The sequence below is a fragment of the Zingiber officinale genome, chromosome 10B (genome assembly GCF_018446385.1).
Source record: "Zingiber officinale cultivar Zhangliang chromosome 10B, Zo_v1.1, whole genome shotgun sequence".
Lineage (NCBI taxonomy): Eukaryota > Viridiplantae > Streptophyta > Magnoliopsida > Zingiberales > Zingiberaceae > Zingiber > Zingiber officinale.
In genome coordinates, this window is record NC_056005.1 from 36839424 (window position 1) to 36852652 (window position 13229).

The window sequence follows — 13229 nt, forward strand, 5'->3', positions numbered from 1 at the left end:
GAATATGTGACAATCAAAGTCAAAGGAAGAAATCCATCGATGGGGCCCCTAATATTCACTACAAGAAAAAAGCCTAACAACAACGATTTTTCACCGTTGTCGTAACCCCTTTAGAACTGTTGTTAAATGTCGTGTTGTTAAAAGGGGTGCCCAAAGACAACAGTTTTTAACCGTTGTCTTTGAAGGCAAAGACAACATTTTTACAACGGTGAAAAACTGTTGTCTTTTCCTTCAAAGACAACAAATTTTCACCGTTGTCTTTGAGCGTCTACCTTTAATAGCAGAGTCTTCAACAACAGTTTTAAACTATCTACGACAACGGTAAAAAACCGTTGTCTTTTTTAGATAAAAAATAAAAAATATTAATACATAATTTTCCAATATTATAAATCATTCAAAATACTAAATTTCAAAATAAAATTTAATATATAATTTTCTAACATTCAAAAATAATATCTATAACATTATGAAGAAATTTCATAAGCAACCAACAAAATTTCATAAGCAACCAACAAAATGATAACACTATTAAAACAAAGTAGAACAATATAACACGAGATTTTCTACTTAGATGTCGGTGAAGAGGAGGGACTGCAGCTCCTAGTGCTCCTTAATTTGTTAAAGTCTCTATATTTTTTTGGCTTGTCGGCTGATCCTGTCTGAGAAGTTGAACAAGGCGGAGATCCGGAAGAAGGAAACTCACTACGCTGATGAAGAATAATACTCGTAGAACGCCGATCCGAGAAACCCAAAGCGGATCGGGAAAAAATAGAGTCACCGAAGGTCCTCCTCCACGAAGACTCGATGACGAAGAGGAAATCCAAATCTGAAGAGAAAAAACCCAGATCCGAAGCTTCCAAGACTTCCTGCGCACAAGAGACCAACCAACACTACCGTCAGTGACCTAAAATCGGGGTGGGAATCCCTGGCTAGGCCCTCCGACGCTCAAGTCAGTGATCTCTCTCGGTGTGGAAGAAGGAGGAAGAAGATGAATAGTAGTTGAAAAATTAGGGTTATGAATGTGCACGATGATGTGAACTTACCTTGCCAACGGAGAGGATTCCCCTTTTTATACCACTTCATATAACCTCCGTAGTCATGAAGTGGACCCCAGTTTGTTAGAGTTTGTTATGAGATGACGTAAGTTGCGTACTTGTGATAAATGACTTTTAAGGAATCTTTCTTGTACTCCAGATGTACCTCCTTTGTTGTTTAGCACCTGCAAAATAATCTAAAAGCACATTTCCCGCCAAAATATATAGCACCTGTCATGTGATTACATATTGCAGATATCCTCATTAATTATCTTATTTGAAATATTTATCTTTATCCTTCCTCATGAGGCTTCTGTTCGCGCCCTTCTATGTTAATTATCCTAACTAGCAATAGGTCATATCTTATCAAGTATTTTTCCAAGGTGTTGGTCGACCTGGCTGATATTAACATTCCTTCTTCAGGGCATGTCTCGGTCGATACTATTCTACATGCTTCAGAAGTATCTCCCGGTCGATATTAGCCTACTTCCTTTGAGGTATACGCCAAGTGATATGGATCTTTCCCCCTTGAAGGCATATCCCGCCCGATATTAACCTACCTCCTTTGAGGTATATAGATCTTTCCCCCTTAAAGGCATATCCCGGCCGATATTAGCCTACCTCCTTTGAGGTATATAGATCTTCCTCCTTGGAAGCATATTTCGATCGATACAAACTTACCTCCCTTGGAGGTATATCCCGGCCGATATTAGTCTACCTCCTTTGAGGTATATAGATCTTCCTCCTGGGAAGCATATTTCGATCGATACAAACTTACCTCCCTTGGAGGTATATCCCAGTCGATATTAGCCTACCTCCTTTGAGGTATATAGATCTTCCTCCTGGGAAGCATATTTCGATCGATACAAACTTACCTCCCTAGGAGGTATATCCCGGTCGATATTAGCCTACCTCCTTTGAGGTATACAGATCTTCCTCCTAGGAAGCATATTTCGATCGATACAAACTTACCTCCCTTGGAGGCATATCCCAGCCGATATTAGCCTACCTCCTTTGAGGTATATAGATCTTCCTCCTGGGAAGCATATTTCGATCGATACAAACTTACCTCCCTTGGAGGTATATCCCGGCCGATATTAGCCTACCTCCTTTGAGGTATACAGATCTTCCTCCTGGGAAGCATATTTCGATCAATACAAACTCACCTCCCTTGGAGGTATATCCCGGCCGATATTATTCTATCTCCTTGGGTTTATTACTTCCTTTCCTTTCCTTATCGGAGACCCACGAAACCTAACCCATATCATCGGCATTCTTCCCAGTACTCTTGAGGACACCTATTCGAATAAAGATATATATTACAAATTAGAAACTAAATTGTACGCGTGATTCTAATGAGGATTAAGAAAAATGGGACTAAACTTTTGTACCTATTAGACAGGAAAAACAGATTCAAAATTAAGTATATAGACTACAATGATATTATACCTGGTATGTCAAACTCTTTCCACCACCAGTTGGCATTAAAACAAAGACATCTTAACCACTCATTGTAGCATTGATCACGTCTCTTTGATTGGGGCGAAATGAGTGATTACCAAACACTTTTCTGTTGTTAGCCTAGGAAGAAGGAAAACTCAATAGTACCAAACATAATAAAGATGAAAAGTCACAGAGAAATTTAAAGGGAATCACCTCAAATTTCTTTGTCCATGGAAAGTATAAACTTTTCCATTTTTTATCTCCAGATCCTTCAATGTAATTAATGTCAAGAAGCTTTGGAGTAAATACTTGTCTGTCTGCAGATGTAGTCCCAAATTGGTTTGCATAATAGGATGGAGTAGGTGAGCTCCAAGTCATAGTATCTCCTGGTTCATTTCTTATGTAAGCCTGGGAGTTAAAGTTGACAGGATCTGTCATACTTGAGGGCCTCTCAAGTTGAAAATTCCTTGAAGTAGTTGTTGATGCCGTGAAAGATGATCTCTGTCTTTCTTCATCTTGATTTGAAAGGGAAAGGTCTTTCTCAAGATGCTGAATCTTATTTTTGAGATGTAAACTGGCATAAATATTAGGGGCAACAAAAAATATTCATTAAGGAGAAAAGAGTTCTCATGTAGCAAAGCATTCAAGTACATGTATACAAGGACAAACCGCTCCTGATTAAGATTTTTGCAGTGTTCAGGACAAAGCTCAAAAGCATTATCAAGAAGTTTAATTGAGACAGTAATGAGCCCATCTTTCATCTGCTGCAAATGAACTGAAGCTCCTGGGAACTAACCTAGCTGCATAGTTCATGCCAATACCTTGAAGAATGTATAAACTAGTAACCAAAAAGCTTGTGTTGCACTAAAGATTTTACCTTGGAGCCATGAAAACATAACTCACAGAGTTTCAGTGGCAATGCGTCTTCACGAGGGTGTCCTATGTAACTTCTAGAGACTGGAGTGAAAGGTGCATGTTTAGATACAGAACCTTCTGGTGTGCCAGTTACTTGATAGTGTTCCATAACTATTTAGTCTACATCGATACTCTGAAATTCATAATAACTATGATTTATATGAAGCCTCTAGCAGACAACCATATCTGAATTTTAGATTAGAACTCCCTAAACAAAGGAATTGATAAATCCTACCTGCAATAATTGATCATCATCAAGGGCATCTAAAAATATGTCATTGGCAAGATTATCAACAGAATCACACATAGCTTCATTGGTATTAACAATCATACGAGAAGAAGTTTATGGTATCACTGTTTCAGTGACAAATGGTTGTCTTGGTCCAGAAGATGCTTCATCATTTTTACTAAAATTTCCACAATTCAGTGTATCATCTCTAGGATGTGATCTGCAGTGTGAATCATAGATGACTTTGGAGCTCCAGTTTTCACGACATGAATATTCAATCTTTTGTGAATTATTAACTTTTTTAACCATGTGAGAGGGTGGCAGAGATTCATGAAATTTATTATGGTCCTATATTGCAGAAACTTTTTTAACTCATCCTTTGATTTTGTAGACATATTTCCTACATTTTAAAAAAATATACAAACATTTTTCATAAACAAAATAAGCTAGAGCTAATCATTCTCTAAAAACATATATTACATTAAAAGACTAATTGGGTTGTAATTAAGCTAAACAGGAACTTAGACAATCAAGTTTTGTTACTGCTTCAATCAGACAACAACTTGTATGCACAACAAGAAAACAACAATAATAAAACATTGTAATAATAATATCTAGTTGAAAAAATAATTTTATTAATAAAACAGTACATAAAAAAAATAGTAGAGTTTAATCATGCATACGAGGCAAACAAAGCAGCATATGTAGAAAAAAATGTGCAGTGACAACGAGACTAAGGCTACGGCAGTGGAAAGGTAGCAGTCAAGATGACCAAGGCTACAACCAATGTGGTGGTTGCGGCAATGGCTAGGTGCAACCACCTCGCAATTAGGTCGCGCGAGCCTTTGGCGTCCCGTGCGACAACCACCACACGATTAGGTCATGCGAATGACCTCGATCGCATGAGTAGGGTGCAACTAGTGTTGCAGTTCTAGGACGGAGAAGAAGGATGGAGAAGAAGATTAGGATTACCTAAACTTGATCTTGTTCGGTGGATCGTGGAAAGAACTCCGGAGAAGAAGATCGTGTGCGCCTTAAGTCAGAGCATTGGGTGCCTTAGAGTCGTGCGTGATTTGGGACCAGAGAAGAAGATCACTTGCCCCTTAAGTTAGAGTCATGCCTGCCTTAGAGCTGTGCCTGATTTGGGATCGAAGAAGAAGATTGCCTGCAGCCGGAGAAGAAGATCATGCCACCGGAGAAGAAAATCACGCTTGCAGCCGTGCGAGATTTGGGAGAAAAAATGCAAACTTTTATATTGGGTTTGGGTTTTTGATTAATTAAAACAAAATATATTTATAATTACTTAATATTTTTTCCTTAAATTATATAAATTATAAACTGATTTTTTCCGTTTAAAATATTTTAAAATAGATTTATAAACCAATAGAATCTGGTATCTAATTGCGTTACTAATCCGTATTTATTTTTATTTATAAAAATTAATTTATAAATTCTGTTTCTAATTTATTTTAAATTCCATTTTAAAAATATTTTTCTATATTATTTTTTTTAAAAGTGGAACAGATTAATAATTTCGTAGCTAATCCATTTATAATTTACTAAAATTTAAAACAGATTTTATTTTCATTTTTAAAATCAGTTTCTGAAGCCATATTTTCTTGTAATGACCGCACCACCCGTAGGGACAAATATATAAAAAAATAAACTCCCACTTTATTGGTACATGAAATAGGCTTTCTCTAAGCTTAATCGATTTACTCTCTTAAACGTGTCATACCGACTCCGTTTATATTCTAAAAAATTTCTAAAAATTTTCAGAAAATTCTACCTCTCAAGGAAGCGCCAAAAAGTCGATGTGCTAACACTTTAAAGGCAAAGCAGCGTGAGCGACAAGGAGCGTCTTTCGTGGAGGAGTCGCGAAGGAGGAGTCGGAGATAGGTTTTTGTTCGTTGAAGAGTCACGGAGAAGTGGGTTTTAGGTTTTTTTTCATGAAGTTAAAAAAACTGTTATGTTTTTAGGATTTAACAACATTCAATAGACAACAGTTTAATAAAATTGTTGTATATTATCACATAAGCAACACTAAAAGATAATAGTTTTTTAAAACCGTTGTCTTTGACACACATTAGACAACAGTTTTTTGAAAAACTGTTGTTATTTAAAAAACATTATGGTGAACAACAACAGTTTTCAATAAAACTGTTGTTAAATGGAAAAAAGACAACAATTTCTTGAAAAAATGTTGTCTATTAGGTGTGGTTAAATCCAAAATTTCTTGTAGTGATTATTAATCCTTCTTTAGTATGGGCAAAGGGTTGTGGGAAGAGATTTAAATCATCAAAAGATACGTCAACCTTAAAGTCTAGGTTATGTCATGGATGCGGTTATCGAGGTGTCTCACACGACAAGCGCAACTGTCTAGTTTTGCAGCAAGGGTATGTGACCATTAATTATGCTTTTATAGTACAATTATGTTCCTGAATCAATGGTTTTTATTAATTAATACTAAATATTATGATGAGTCGATTGCTAGATCAATTGCTATAGAGAATCAGCATACCAACGATGATGAGTTATATGAAGAAGATTTGACATCTATAGCTGATACTATCAAAGTTTTATTTAACTTTATTTTTGAATCTTAATAAATTTTGGCTTATAATTATCTTTATTGTTGCAGGTTCTAATAACATGCAGTTTGAGTTATGAAGCTAGGTTGACCAAACTTTCGACGAGCGGTTATTAGTTATTACAAATGGTTTTCCTTCTACTTCCATTCTTACACTATTATTTCATTAATAATCTAAGTTGTATTACATAAAGGCTCCCTGTGTGTTGTAACAGCTACGGATAGTAGCTACTACAACATGAAGTATGTGTTGTAGTAGTTACGGACCTGTAATTGCTACACCATCAATTTGATTAAAATTAAATTTTACCAACCCCTCCTGTTGCATTTAATGTGCTATAATATTATCTAGAAAAGTTGTTTAAATTTTTATATGAGGGTGTAGTAGCTAACCCACACAAGCTACACCAACGTGAACCACACATTGGTTGTTCATGAGCTTGATTATGACTCATGGGACCCCTTTAATTTACCACATCATGATAGGACAACATACTTAAGAAATAAAATATCAATAATATATAAAAAATGAATTTATTTGATGATTAAAAATATAGGAGAATAATTTGAAGCATCATGTTTATCATCTACCGCCATAGAATAATAAAAGTAGCTAGTTGGTAGTAGCTGCTACATCTTGTAGCAGCTACTCAAGAGTAGGAAAACAAGGTGTAGCAGCTAGTGCTGACTAGCTGCTATAACGTGCACCAGCCAACTTGATAATACATTCACATATGGTATATAATGGATTTAACCATTTTTTCTATCAGTTCTACAATGCTTTTATAATAACTTGACCAAATATTGTTAATAAAATTACATTTTGATTTTAATACATTTCGATTACATCTTCAGATTAATATTGAACATAGTGTTCATAGTGTTCTGAACCCCCACGAGCACTCACATTGACCTCATATTGTACAATGTCAGTTTCATATTGGTCGATCTGCGCCCACAATGTTCTCCATAAGCGATCATCCTTGATCAAAGTACATAGTGTAATGAACTCCAAACAACATCTATTATTTTCCATCTCTTCATGTCATTTGGTCGCGACTGGGACTTGGGAGAAGTTTGCAAAGGCGATCATCCTCTAGCTACTCCAAGAGCATTCATGAGGCTCTTTGTCCCATACAGAGGATTTTGGGTAAACTTAGACCATTCCATGAGTAACCTAAGCTCATCAGCGTACGTTGATCGGGGCTAGACGCTGGTGTTCGCATTAAAGATATTTCTTTCCGAATATGGAAGCTTACACTAGATCGTGGAAGGAAACATGACCACTTTGTCATTCCCGCTTTAGGAGCAAGAAACATTTCACGATTTATAGTGGATGCAATGAAAGACATGACAAAGGTGGTGTCGGGAAAATAGCGCCAATCCATTAATAAAGCTACTCATTTATCTTTGGATGTCATGAAAGGAGCCTCCCTTTGTTATATAGGAAAACAGAGGTATTATATTATTCAATTTGGGAATAGTTATATTCGCGTGCCCACAACTAGGCCTCTGCCAATTCTTGATTTTACCAGTATTCACGGGTCATGATATATGACAGGTATGACTAGTCATATGATTTTTGATAGCTATAAGTGGTCATTCTATGAACGTCACGGATCAATGGACCAGATTTGGTAAGTCACCATTAATTAATTGATGTGTCTTCATAAATTCATTAATTTCAATTTATATAAGTGACCATTGAATTATTAATAGAGGTTAGGACTTGTTAGCTACATCTGCAGGAGTATCTGCTATAATGTGTAGCAGCTAATCCACAGTAACTACTACACTGTGTAGCAACTACTCTTGAGAAGCTGCTACACGTTCTAGCTGCTCACTTTATTATTGAATCTTGATAAATTTTGACTTATAATTATCTTTGTTATTGCAGATTCTAATAACATGTCTTTTGAGTTATGAAACTAGGTTTACCAAACTCTCTACGAGCGGATATTAGTTATCACAGATGGATTTGACAAACTTGTTCGTTATTACAGATGAATTTGATAAACTGCTATGATACTGTCGACAATATCTATTGTAAAATTTTTTTTATAGAGTGGCGTATGTATATGATCCTTTGGCAATAATGAGAGATTAACTATTATAATAGAGAAATAACAAATGTTTTCTTTCCTTTTTTATTTTTAAGGCTTCCTCTTCATATTTATTCACACCGTCACCTTTATTCTAAAATAACCAAGCTTGGTAGACTTTTTCCTTCCACTCTGATTCTTACGCTATTATTCTATTAATAATCTGAGATGTATTACATAAAATCTCTTTCTGTGTTGTAGCAGCTACGGATAGGTAGCTGCTACAACATAAAGTCTGTGTTGTAGAAGTTACGGACCAATACCTGCTACAACATCAACTTGATTCAAATTAAATATCAATGACTCCTCTCATTGTATTTAATGTGTGATCTGGATATAATGTAGCAGTTACCACACACTAGCTAGTACAACATGGACATATTAACTTGTGTAGATGCTACTCATGAGTCCACTTTAATTTACCACATCATGATATGACAACTGAATAATAAAAATAGTTAGTTGACAGTAGTTGCTACAAGATGTAGTAGCTACTCGGGAGTTAGAAAACAAGATGTAGTAGCTAGTGCCGACTATCTTCTATAAAATATTAACATGTACTAGTCAGCTTGACTATATATTTATATATAGCATACAATGGATTTAACTAGTTTTTACATTAGTTATACAATACAATTATACCAACTTGATAAAATATTGTTAATAAAATTATATTTCGATTACATTGTCAGTTTAATATTGAACACAATGTTCTGAACCCCCATGAGCACTCACATTGTTCTCATATTGTACAACGTCAATATCATATTGGTCGAACTTCGTCTAATGTTCTCCTTGAGCGATCATTGTTGTTCAACGTAGATAGTGTTCTGAACACCAAACAACATCTGTTATTTTCCATCTCCCTCAAATCCTTTGGTCATGACTATGAGAAGTTCGTCAAGGCGATCATCCTCTCCCTAATCCACTCATTCCTCAGGGCATTCTTGAGGAGGCTCTTTGTTGCGCACAAAGGGTTATGGGCAAACTTAGACCACTCTATGAGCGACCTAACTTCATCGACCACATTGATCGGGGCTAGATGCTAGTGTTTGCATTAAAGATATTCCTTTACGAATATGGAAGCTTACACTAGACCATGAAAGGCAACATGACTGCTTTGTCATTCCCGCTTTGGGAGTAAGATACACTTCAAGATTTACAGTAGATGCCATGAAAGAAATGATGAAGCTAGTGTTAGGAAAATGGCACCAATCAATTAATAAGCTACTCGTTTCCCTTTCGATGTTATGAAAGGAGCCTCCCTCTGTTATATAGGAAAACAGAGGTGTTATACCATTCAATCTAGGAATAGTTGTATTCACGAGCCCACAGCTGGGCTTTTGACAAAGAAGGATTTTACTAGTATTCATGGGTCATGATTTATGATAGGTATGATTAGTCATATGGATTTTGATAGCTATGAGTGGTCATTCTATGGATGTTACAGATCAATGGACCAGATTTGGTAGATCACCATTAATTAATTTATGTGTCTCCATAAATTCATTAATTTTAAATTTATATAAGTGACCATTGAACTTTTTATAGAGATTAGGGTTTGTTAGCTATATTTGCAGTAGTTTCTACACATTATAGCAGCTTCAAGCAATTTATACATTAACTGATACAACGTGTAGAAGGTTATTTAATTGATCTAAATAAAAAAATGAGATCGATATGATCTATTATTGCTTGAATATGCAGAGTAACATCTTGTTGAGTGTAAACGAAGAAAGAGTTGGAGACTTTAGTTGGGTTGATATAAATGAAGAGAATAATATTAATATTCTAAACAAAGATAATAACATAGGACAAATAAGAAGATCTTAAGCCAAAAAGTTAATACAAATATTAATGCTATAATCATTTGATTTATAGCATTCTCTAATGCTACATTAACTCAGAACAGTTGTTGTCGCACTTGCACAAGTTTAGTTTGATTCTTTTTGTCTCATGGAAGGGCAACATCGATAGGGAGATGTTAGGCTGAACTTCACAAAGAATGAATGATATTTCACTCAATTATTTGATTTATAGCATCCTCTAATGCTACATTAACTTGGGACAGTTGTCGTCGTAACTACACAAGTTCAAATTGATTCTTTTTCTCTCGTAAAAGGGCAACATCCAACTCTTTACTCACCTAGTTTTGTTGTTAGGTGAGAATCTTAATATAGACACAAACAACATGATGATCCATGGCTAAATTGAGATACCTGTTCAGATTAATTTAGAAAATTCTTAAATTCAAGGAAGGAAAGCTATATATATAATAGCTTGAAGAATAGATAATACAAACCGAGAAGTAGATGAGTTTACTGATACAGATGGTCTTTCATAAGGAGAAGACGTAGAACTTGAATCCTCATCGATAGGGGGTTCTTTAACACCACCCAAAGTGGGTTTCATCTTCCTGCTAAAGTAAGACATGATCTTTGAAGAGCTATAATAAAACCACTGTATAAGAGGACGAAAGGCAAGATAGCGTGAAAGCGTGAGTTAGGTTGATAGACGATATATAGGAAATTTAGTTCTAACAACATTAACTCTCGATAAAGACAAGTCAAAAGGAAGTGTATTTTCAATACCATAAAATTGGGTCATCAAAAGACTCATTACAACTCATCAAAATCTATAAAAACATAAGACAGATAGTAAAGACAATGATAACCAACTGTCAGGGCCTTGAATTCTTTCATGCAACTAATGTACATAAGTTGCTACAACGTGTCGTAACTTAAAATTATTCAATCAAAAATATTACAAACCCTATAGTGCCTACACATAGATTAAAAAAATTAAAATTATGCAACAAACTTTTATTACAATCAGGTAATTATTTTTATTTTTATAAATTTTAAAATTCTACACATTGTAGCTGCAACTGCACAATTGCTACTACAACTGTTGGTTGCTACTCGGAATATCGTACCAGTTCTCCTGTACAAAAAATTTGTACAAGTCCTGAACCTTTCCTAACAACCTATTGTGTTCTTTAGAAATTAAATTTGAAATCGCAAACAGAACTTAACATTATTGATTTCAAATTCAACTTATCTGTTCTTAGATATTTAGACTTGGATCGTAAACGATGCTTAACATTATTAATTCAAATCCACCTATGTTACAAATTTGATTAAATATTTATTTCAGAGATCGGCTTCCAGGTTAAGCATGGCGAGACACTAGGCGTTCTTGGGTATGGGATCATCCACCACTTCCTAGACAAAACCTTTCAACGAAATTCAATATTTAATCTCCTTACAGTAATCCTAGGTTTAACCATTAAGAACAATCGAATAACAAGATCGAAAAACAAAAGAAACACAAAATCGAATCATAAATATGAAACCTAGAATCATTAGCCTCTCATGTTTGGTATTTCAAGATCTAAACAAAAGAATAAACTAGTTATGATGCGGAAACTAATAACTAGTTATACCTTTTGTAGCTTATAGACTGACACGATCTTCTATCGTATTCCTCTTCTTATCTCGGACATCGTGTGGGCGATGATCTACCAAGATGAGAATCCACCCAAGCCTACTTCTTCTCCTTGCAAATTTCAGCCACCAACAATCTCCTAGAGATGAAGAACTTCGGCCACCAACCAAGCTCCAAGGGATGCTAAGAAATAAAACCTCCTTTCTGTACTTCTTCTCTAAGCTAAATCCGACCACCAAAATCTCCCCAAGAGTTGATGCCGGCGGCCACCAAAGAAGAAGAAAAGGAGAAGAGGAAGGATGAGGGCCGGCCACCACCAAGGAAGAGAGAGAGAGGAATAATAGATGTCTTGTAAGGTGAGGCACCTCTACTCTCTCTTTTATATTCCTTGGTCTTGGCAAATAAGGAAAGTTTTAAACATAATTAAAACTTCCTTATTTTCTTTGCCTATGGCTAATAAGGAAAATTTAATTAAAATTTCCTCTTTATCCATCTTGTGGCCGACCCCTACAAATCCTCCAAATAAGGAAAGTTTTAAACACAAAATTAAAACTTCCTAATTTGTTTCCGGAAATTTTTTAAAATAAAAATTTCTCTTTTAAAAATTCCCTTCATGGTTGGTTATAAAAGGAAACTTTTATAAATTAAAATCTCTCTATTAAAACATGTGGATGATTACAAAAATGAAAGTTTTCTCCAAAATGAAAATCTTCCTTTTAATTACAAATAAGGAAAGATATCAAACCTTTCTCTTAATCCTTTGTAGAAACTATAAAAGGAAAAATTTAATTTTAAAACTCTCTTTTAAATCATGGCTTCCACATAAGGAAAGATTTTAAAAAAATTAAAATCCCTTTTATTTTAATTGTGGTCGGCCACCTTAGCTTGGGTTCCAAGCTAGGGCCGACCACCACTTGATCCCATCTAACCTTGGTTTGGCCGGCCCTAGCTTGGGCTCCAAGTTAGGCTTGGTCAACCACCTTAAGGTGGACAAGAAATTGGGTTTGGATGGGTATAAGACTTTATAAATAAGAGGTTACAACAGGGACCGAGAGGAGGAATTGGTTTTGGTCTCCCGATGAACTTGAGCTTCCCGTGTTCGCCCCGAACACCCAATTCGAGTTCATCAAATAATAACTCATACCACTAAAAAGTTATTATTGAACTACCGCACCAATCCCATATTACTATATGGGCTCCTTCTTATCATGAGTGTGTTAGTCTCCCTTGTTTAAGATATAGAATGCCCACTAATTAAATGAGTTACTGACAACTCACCTAATCAATATCTAACTCCAGGAGTACCACTCAACTTCATTGTCATGCCAGACTAAGTCCACCTGCAGGGTTTACATGACAATCCTTATGAGCTCCTCAAGGGGACATCATCAACCTAGATTACTAGGACATAGTTTTATTCTATAATCAACAACACACCATATAAATAATATCATTTCCCAACTTATCGA

The 13229-nt window shown here is 35.4% G+C and overlaps 1 long non-coding RNA gene across 1 annotated transcript; it reads right to left on the minus strand.

Moving 5' to 3' along the window:
* Positions 1-2727: 2727 nt before the first annotated feature.
* Positions 2728-4647, minus strand: LOC122030215. Its single transcript, XR_006125353.1, has 2 exons — positions 4594-4647; positions 2728-3051 (listed from the first exon to the last, which is right to left on the minus strand). It is a non-coding gene; the product is annotated as an uncharacterized LOC122030215 (long non-coding RNA).
* Positions 4648-13229: the final 8582 nt, after the last annotated feature.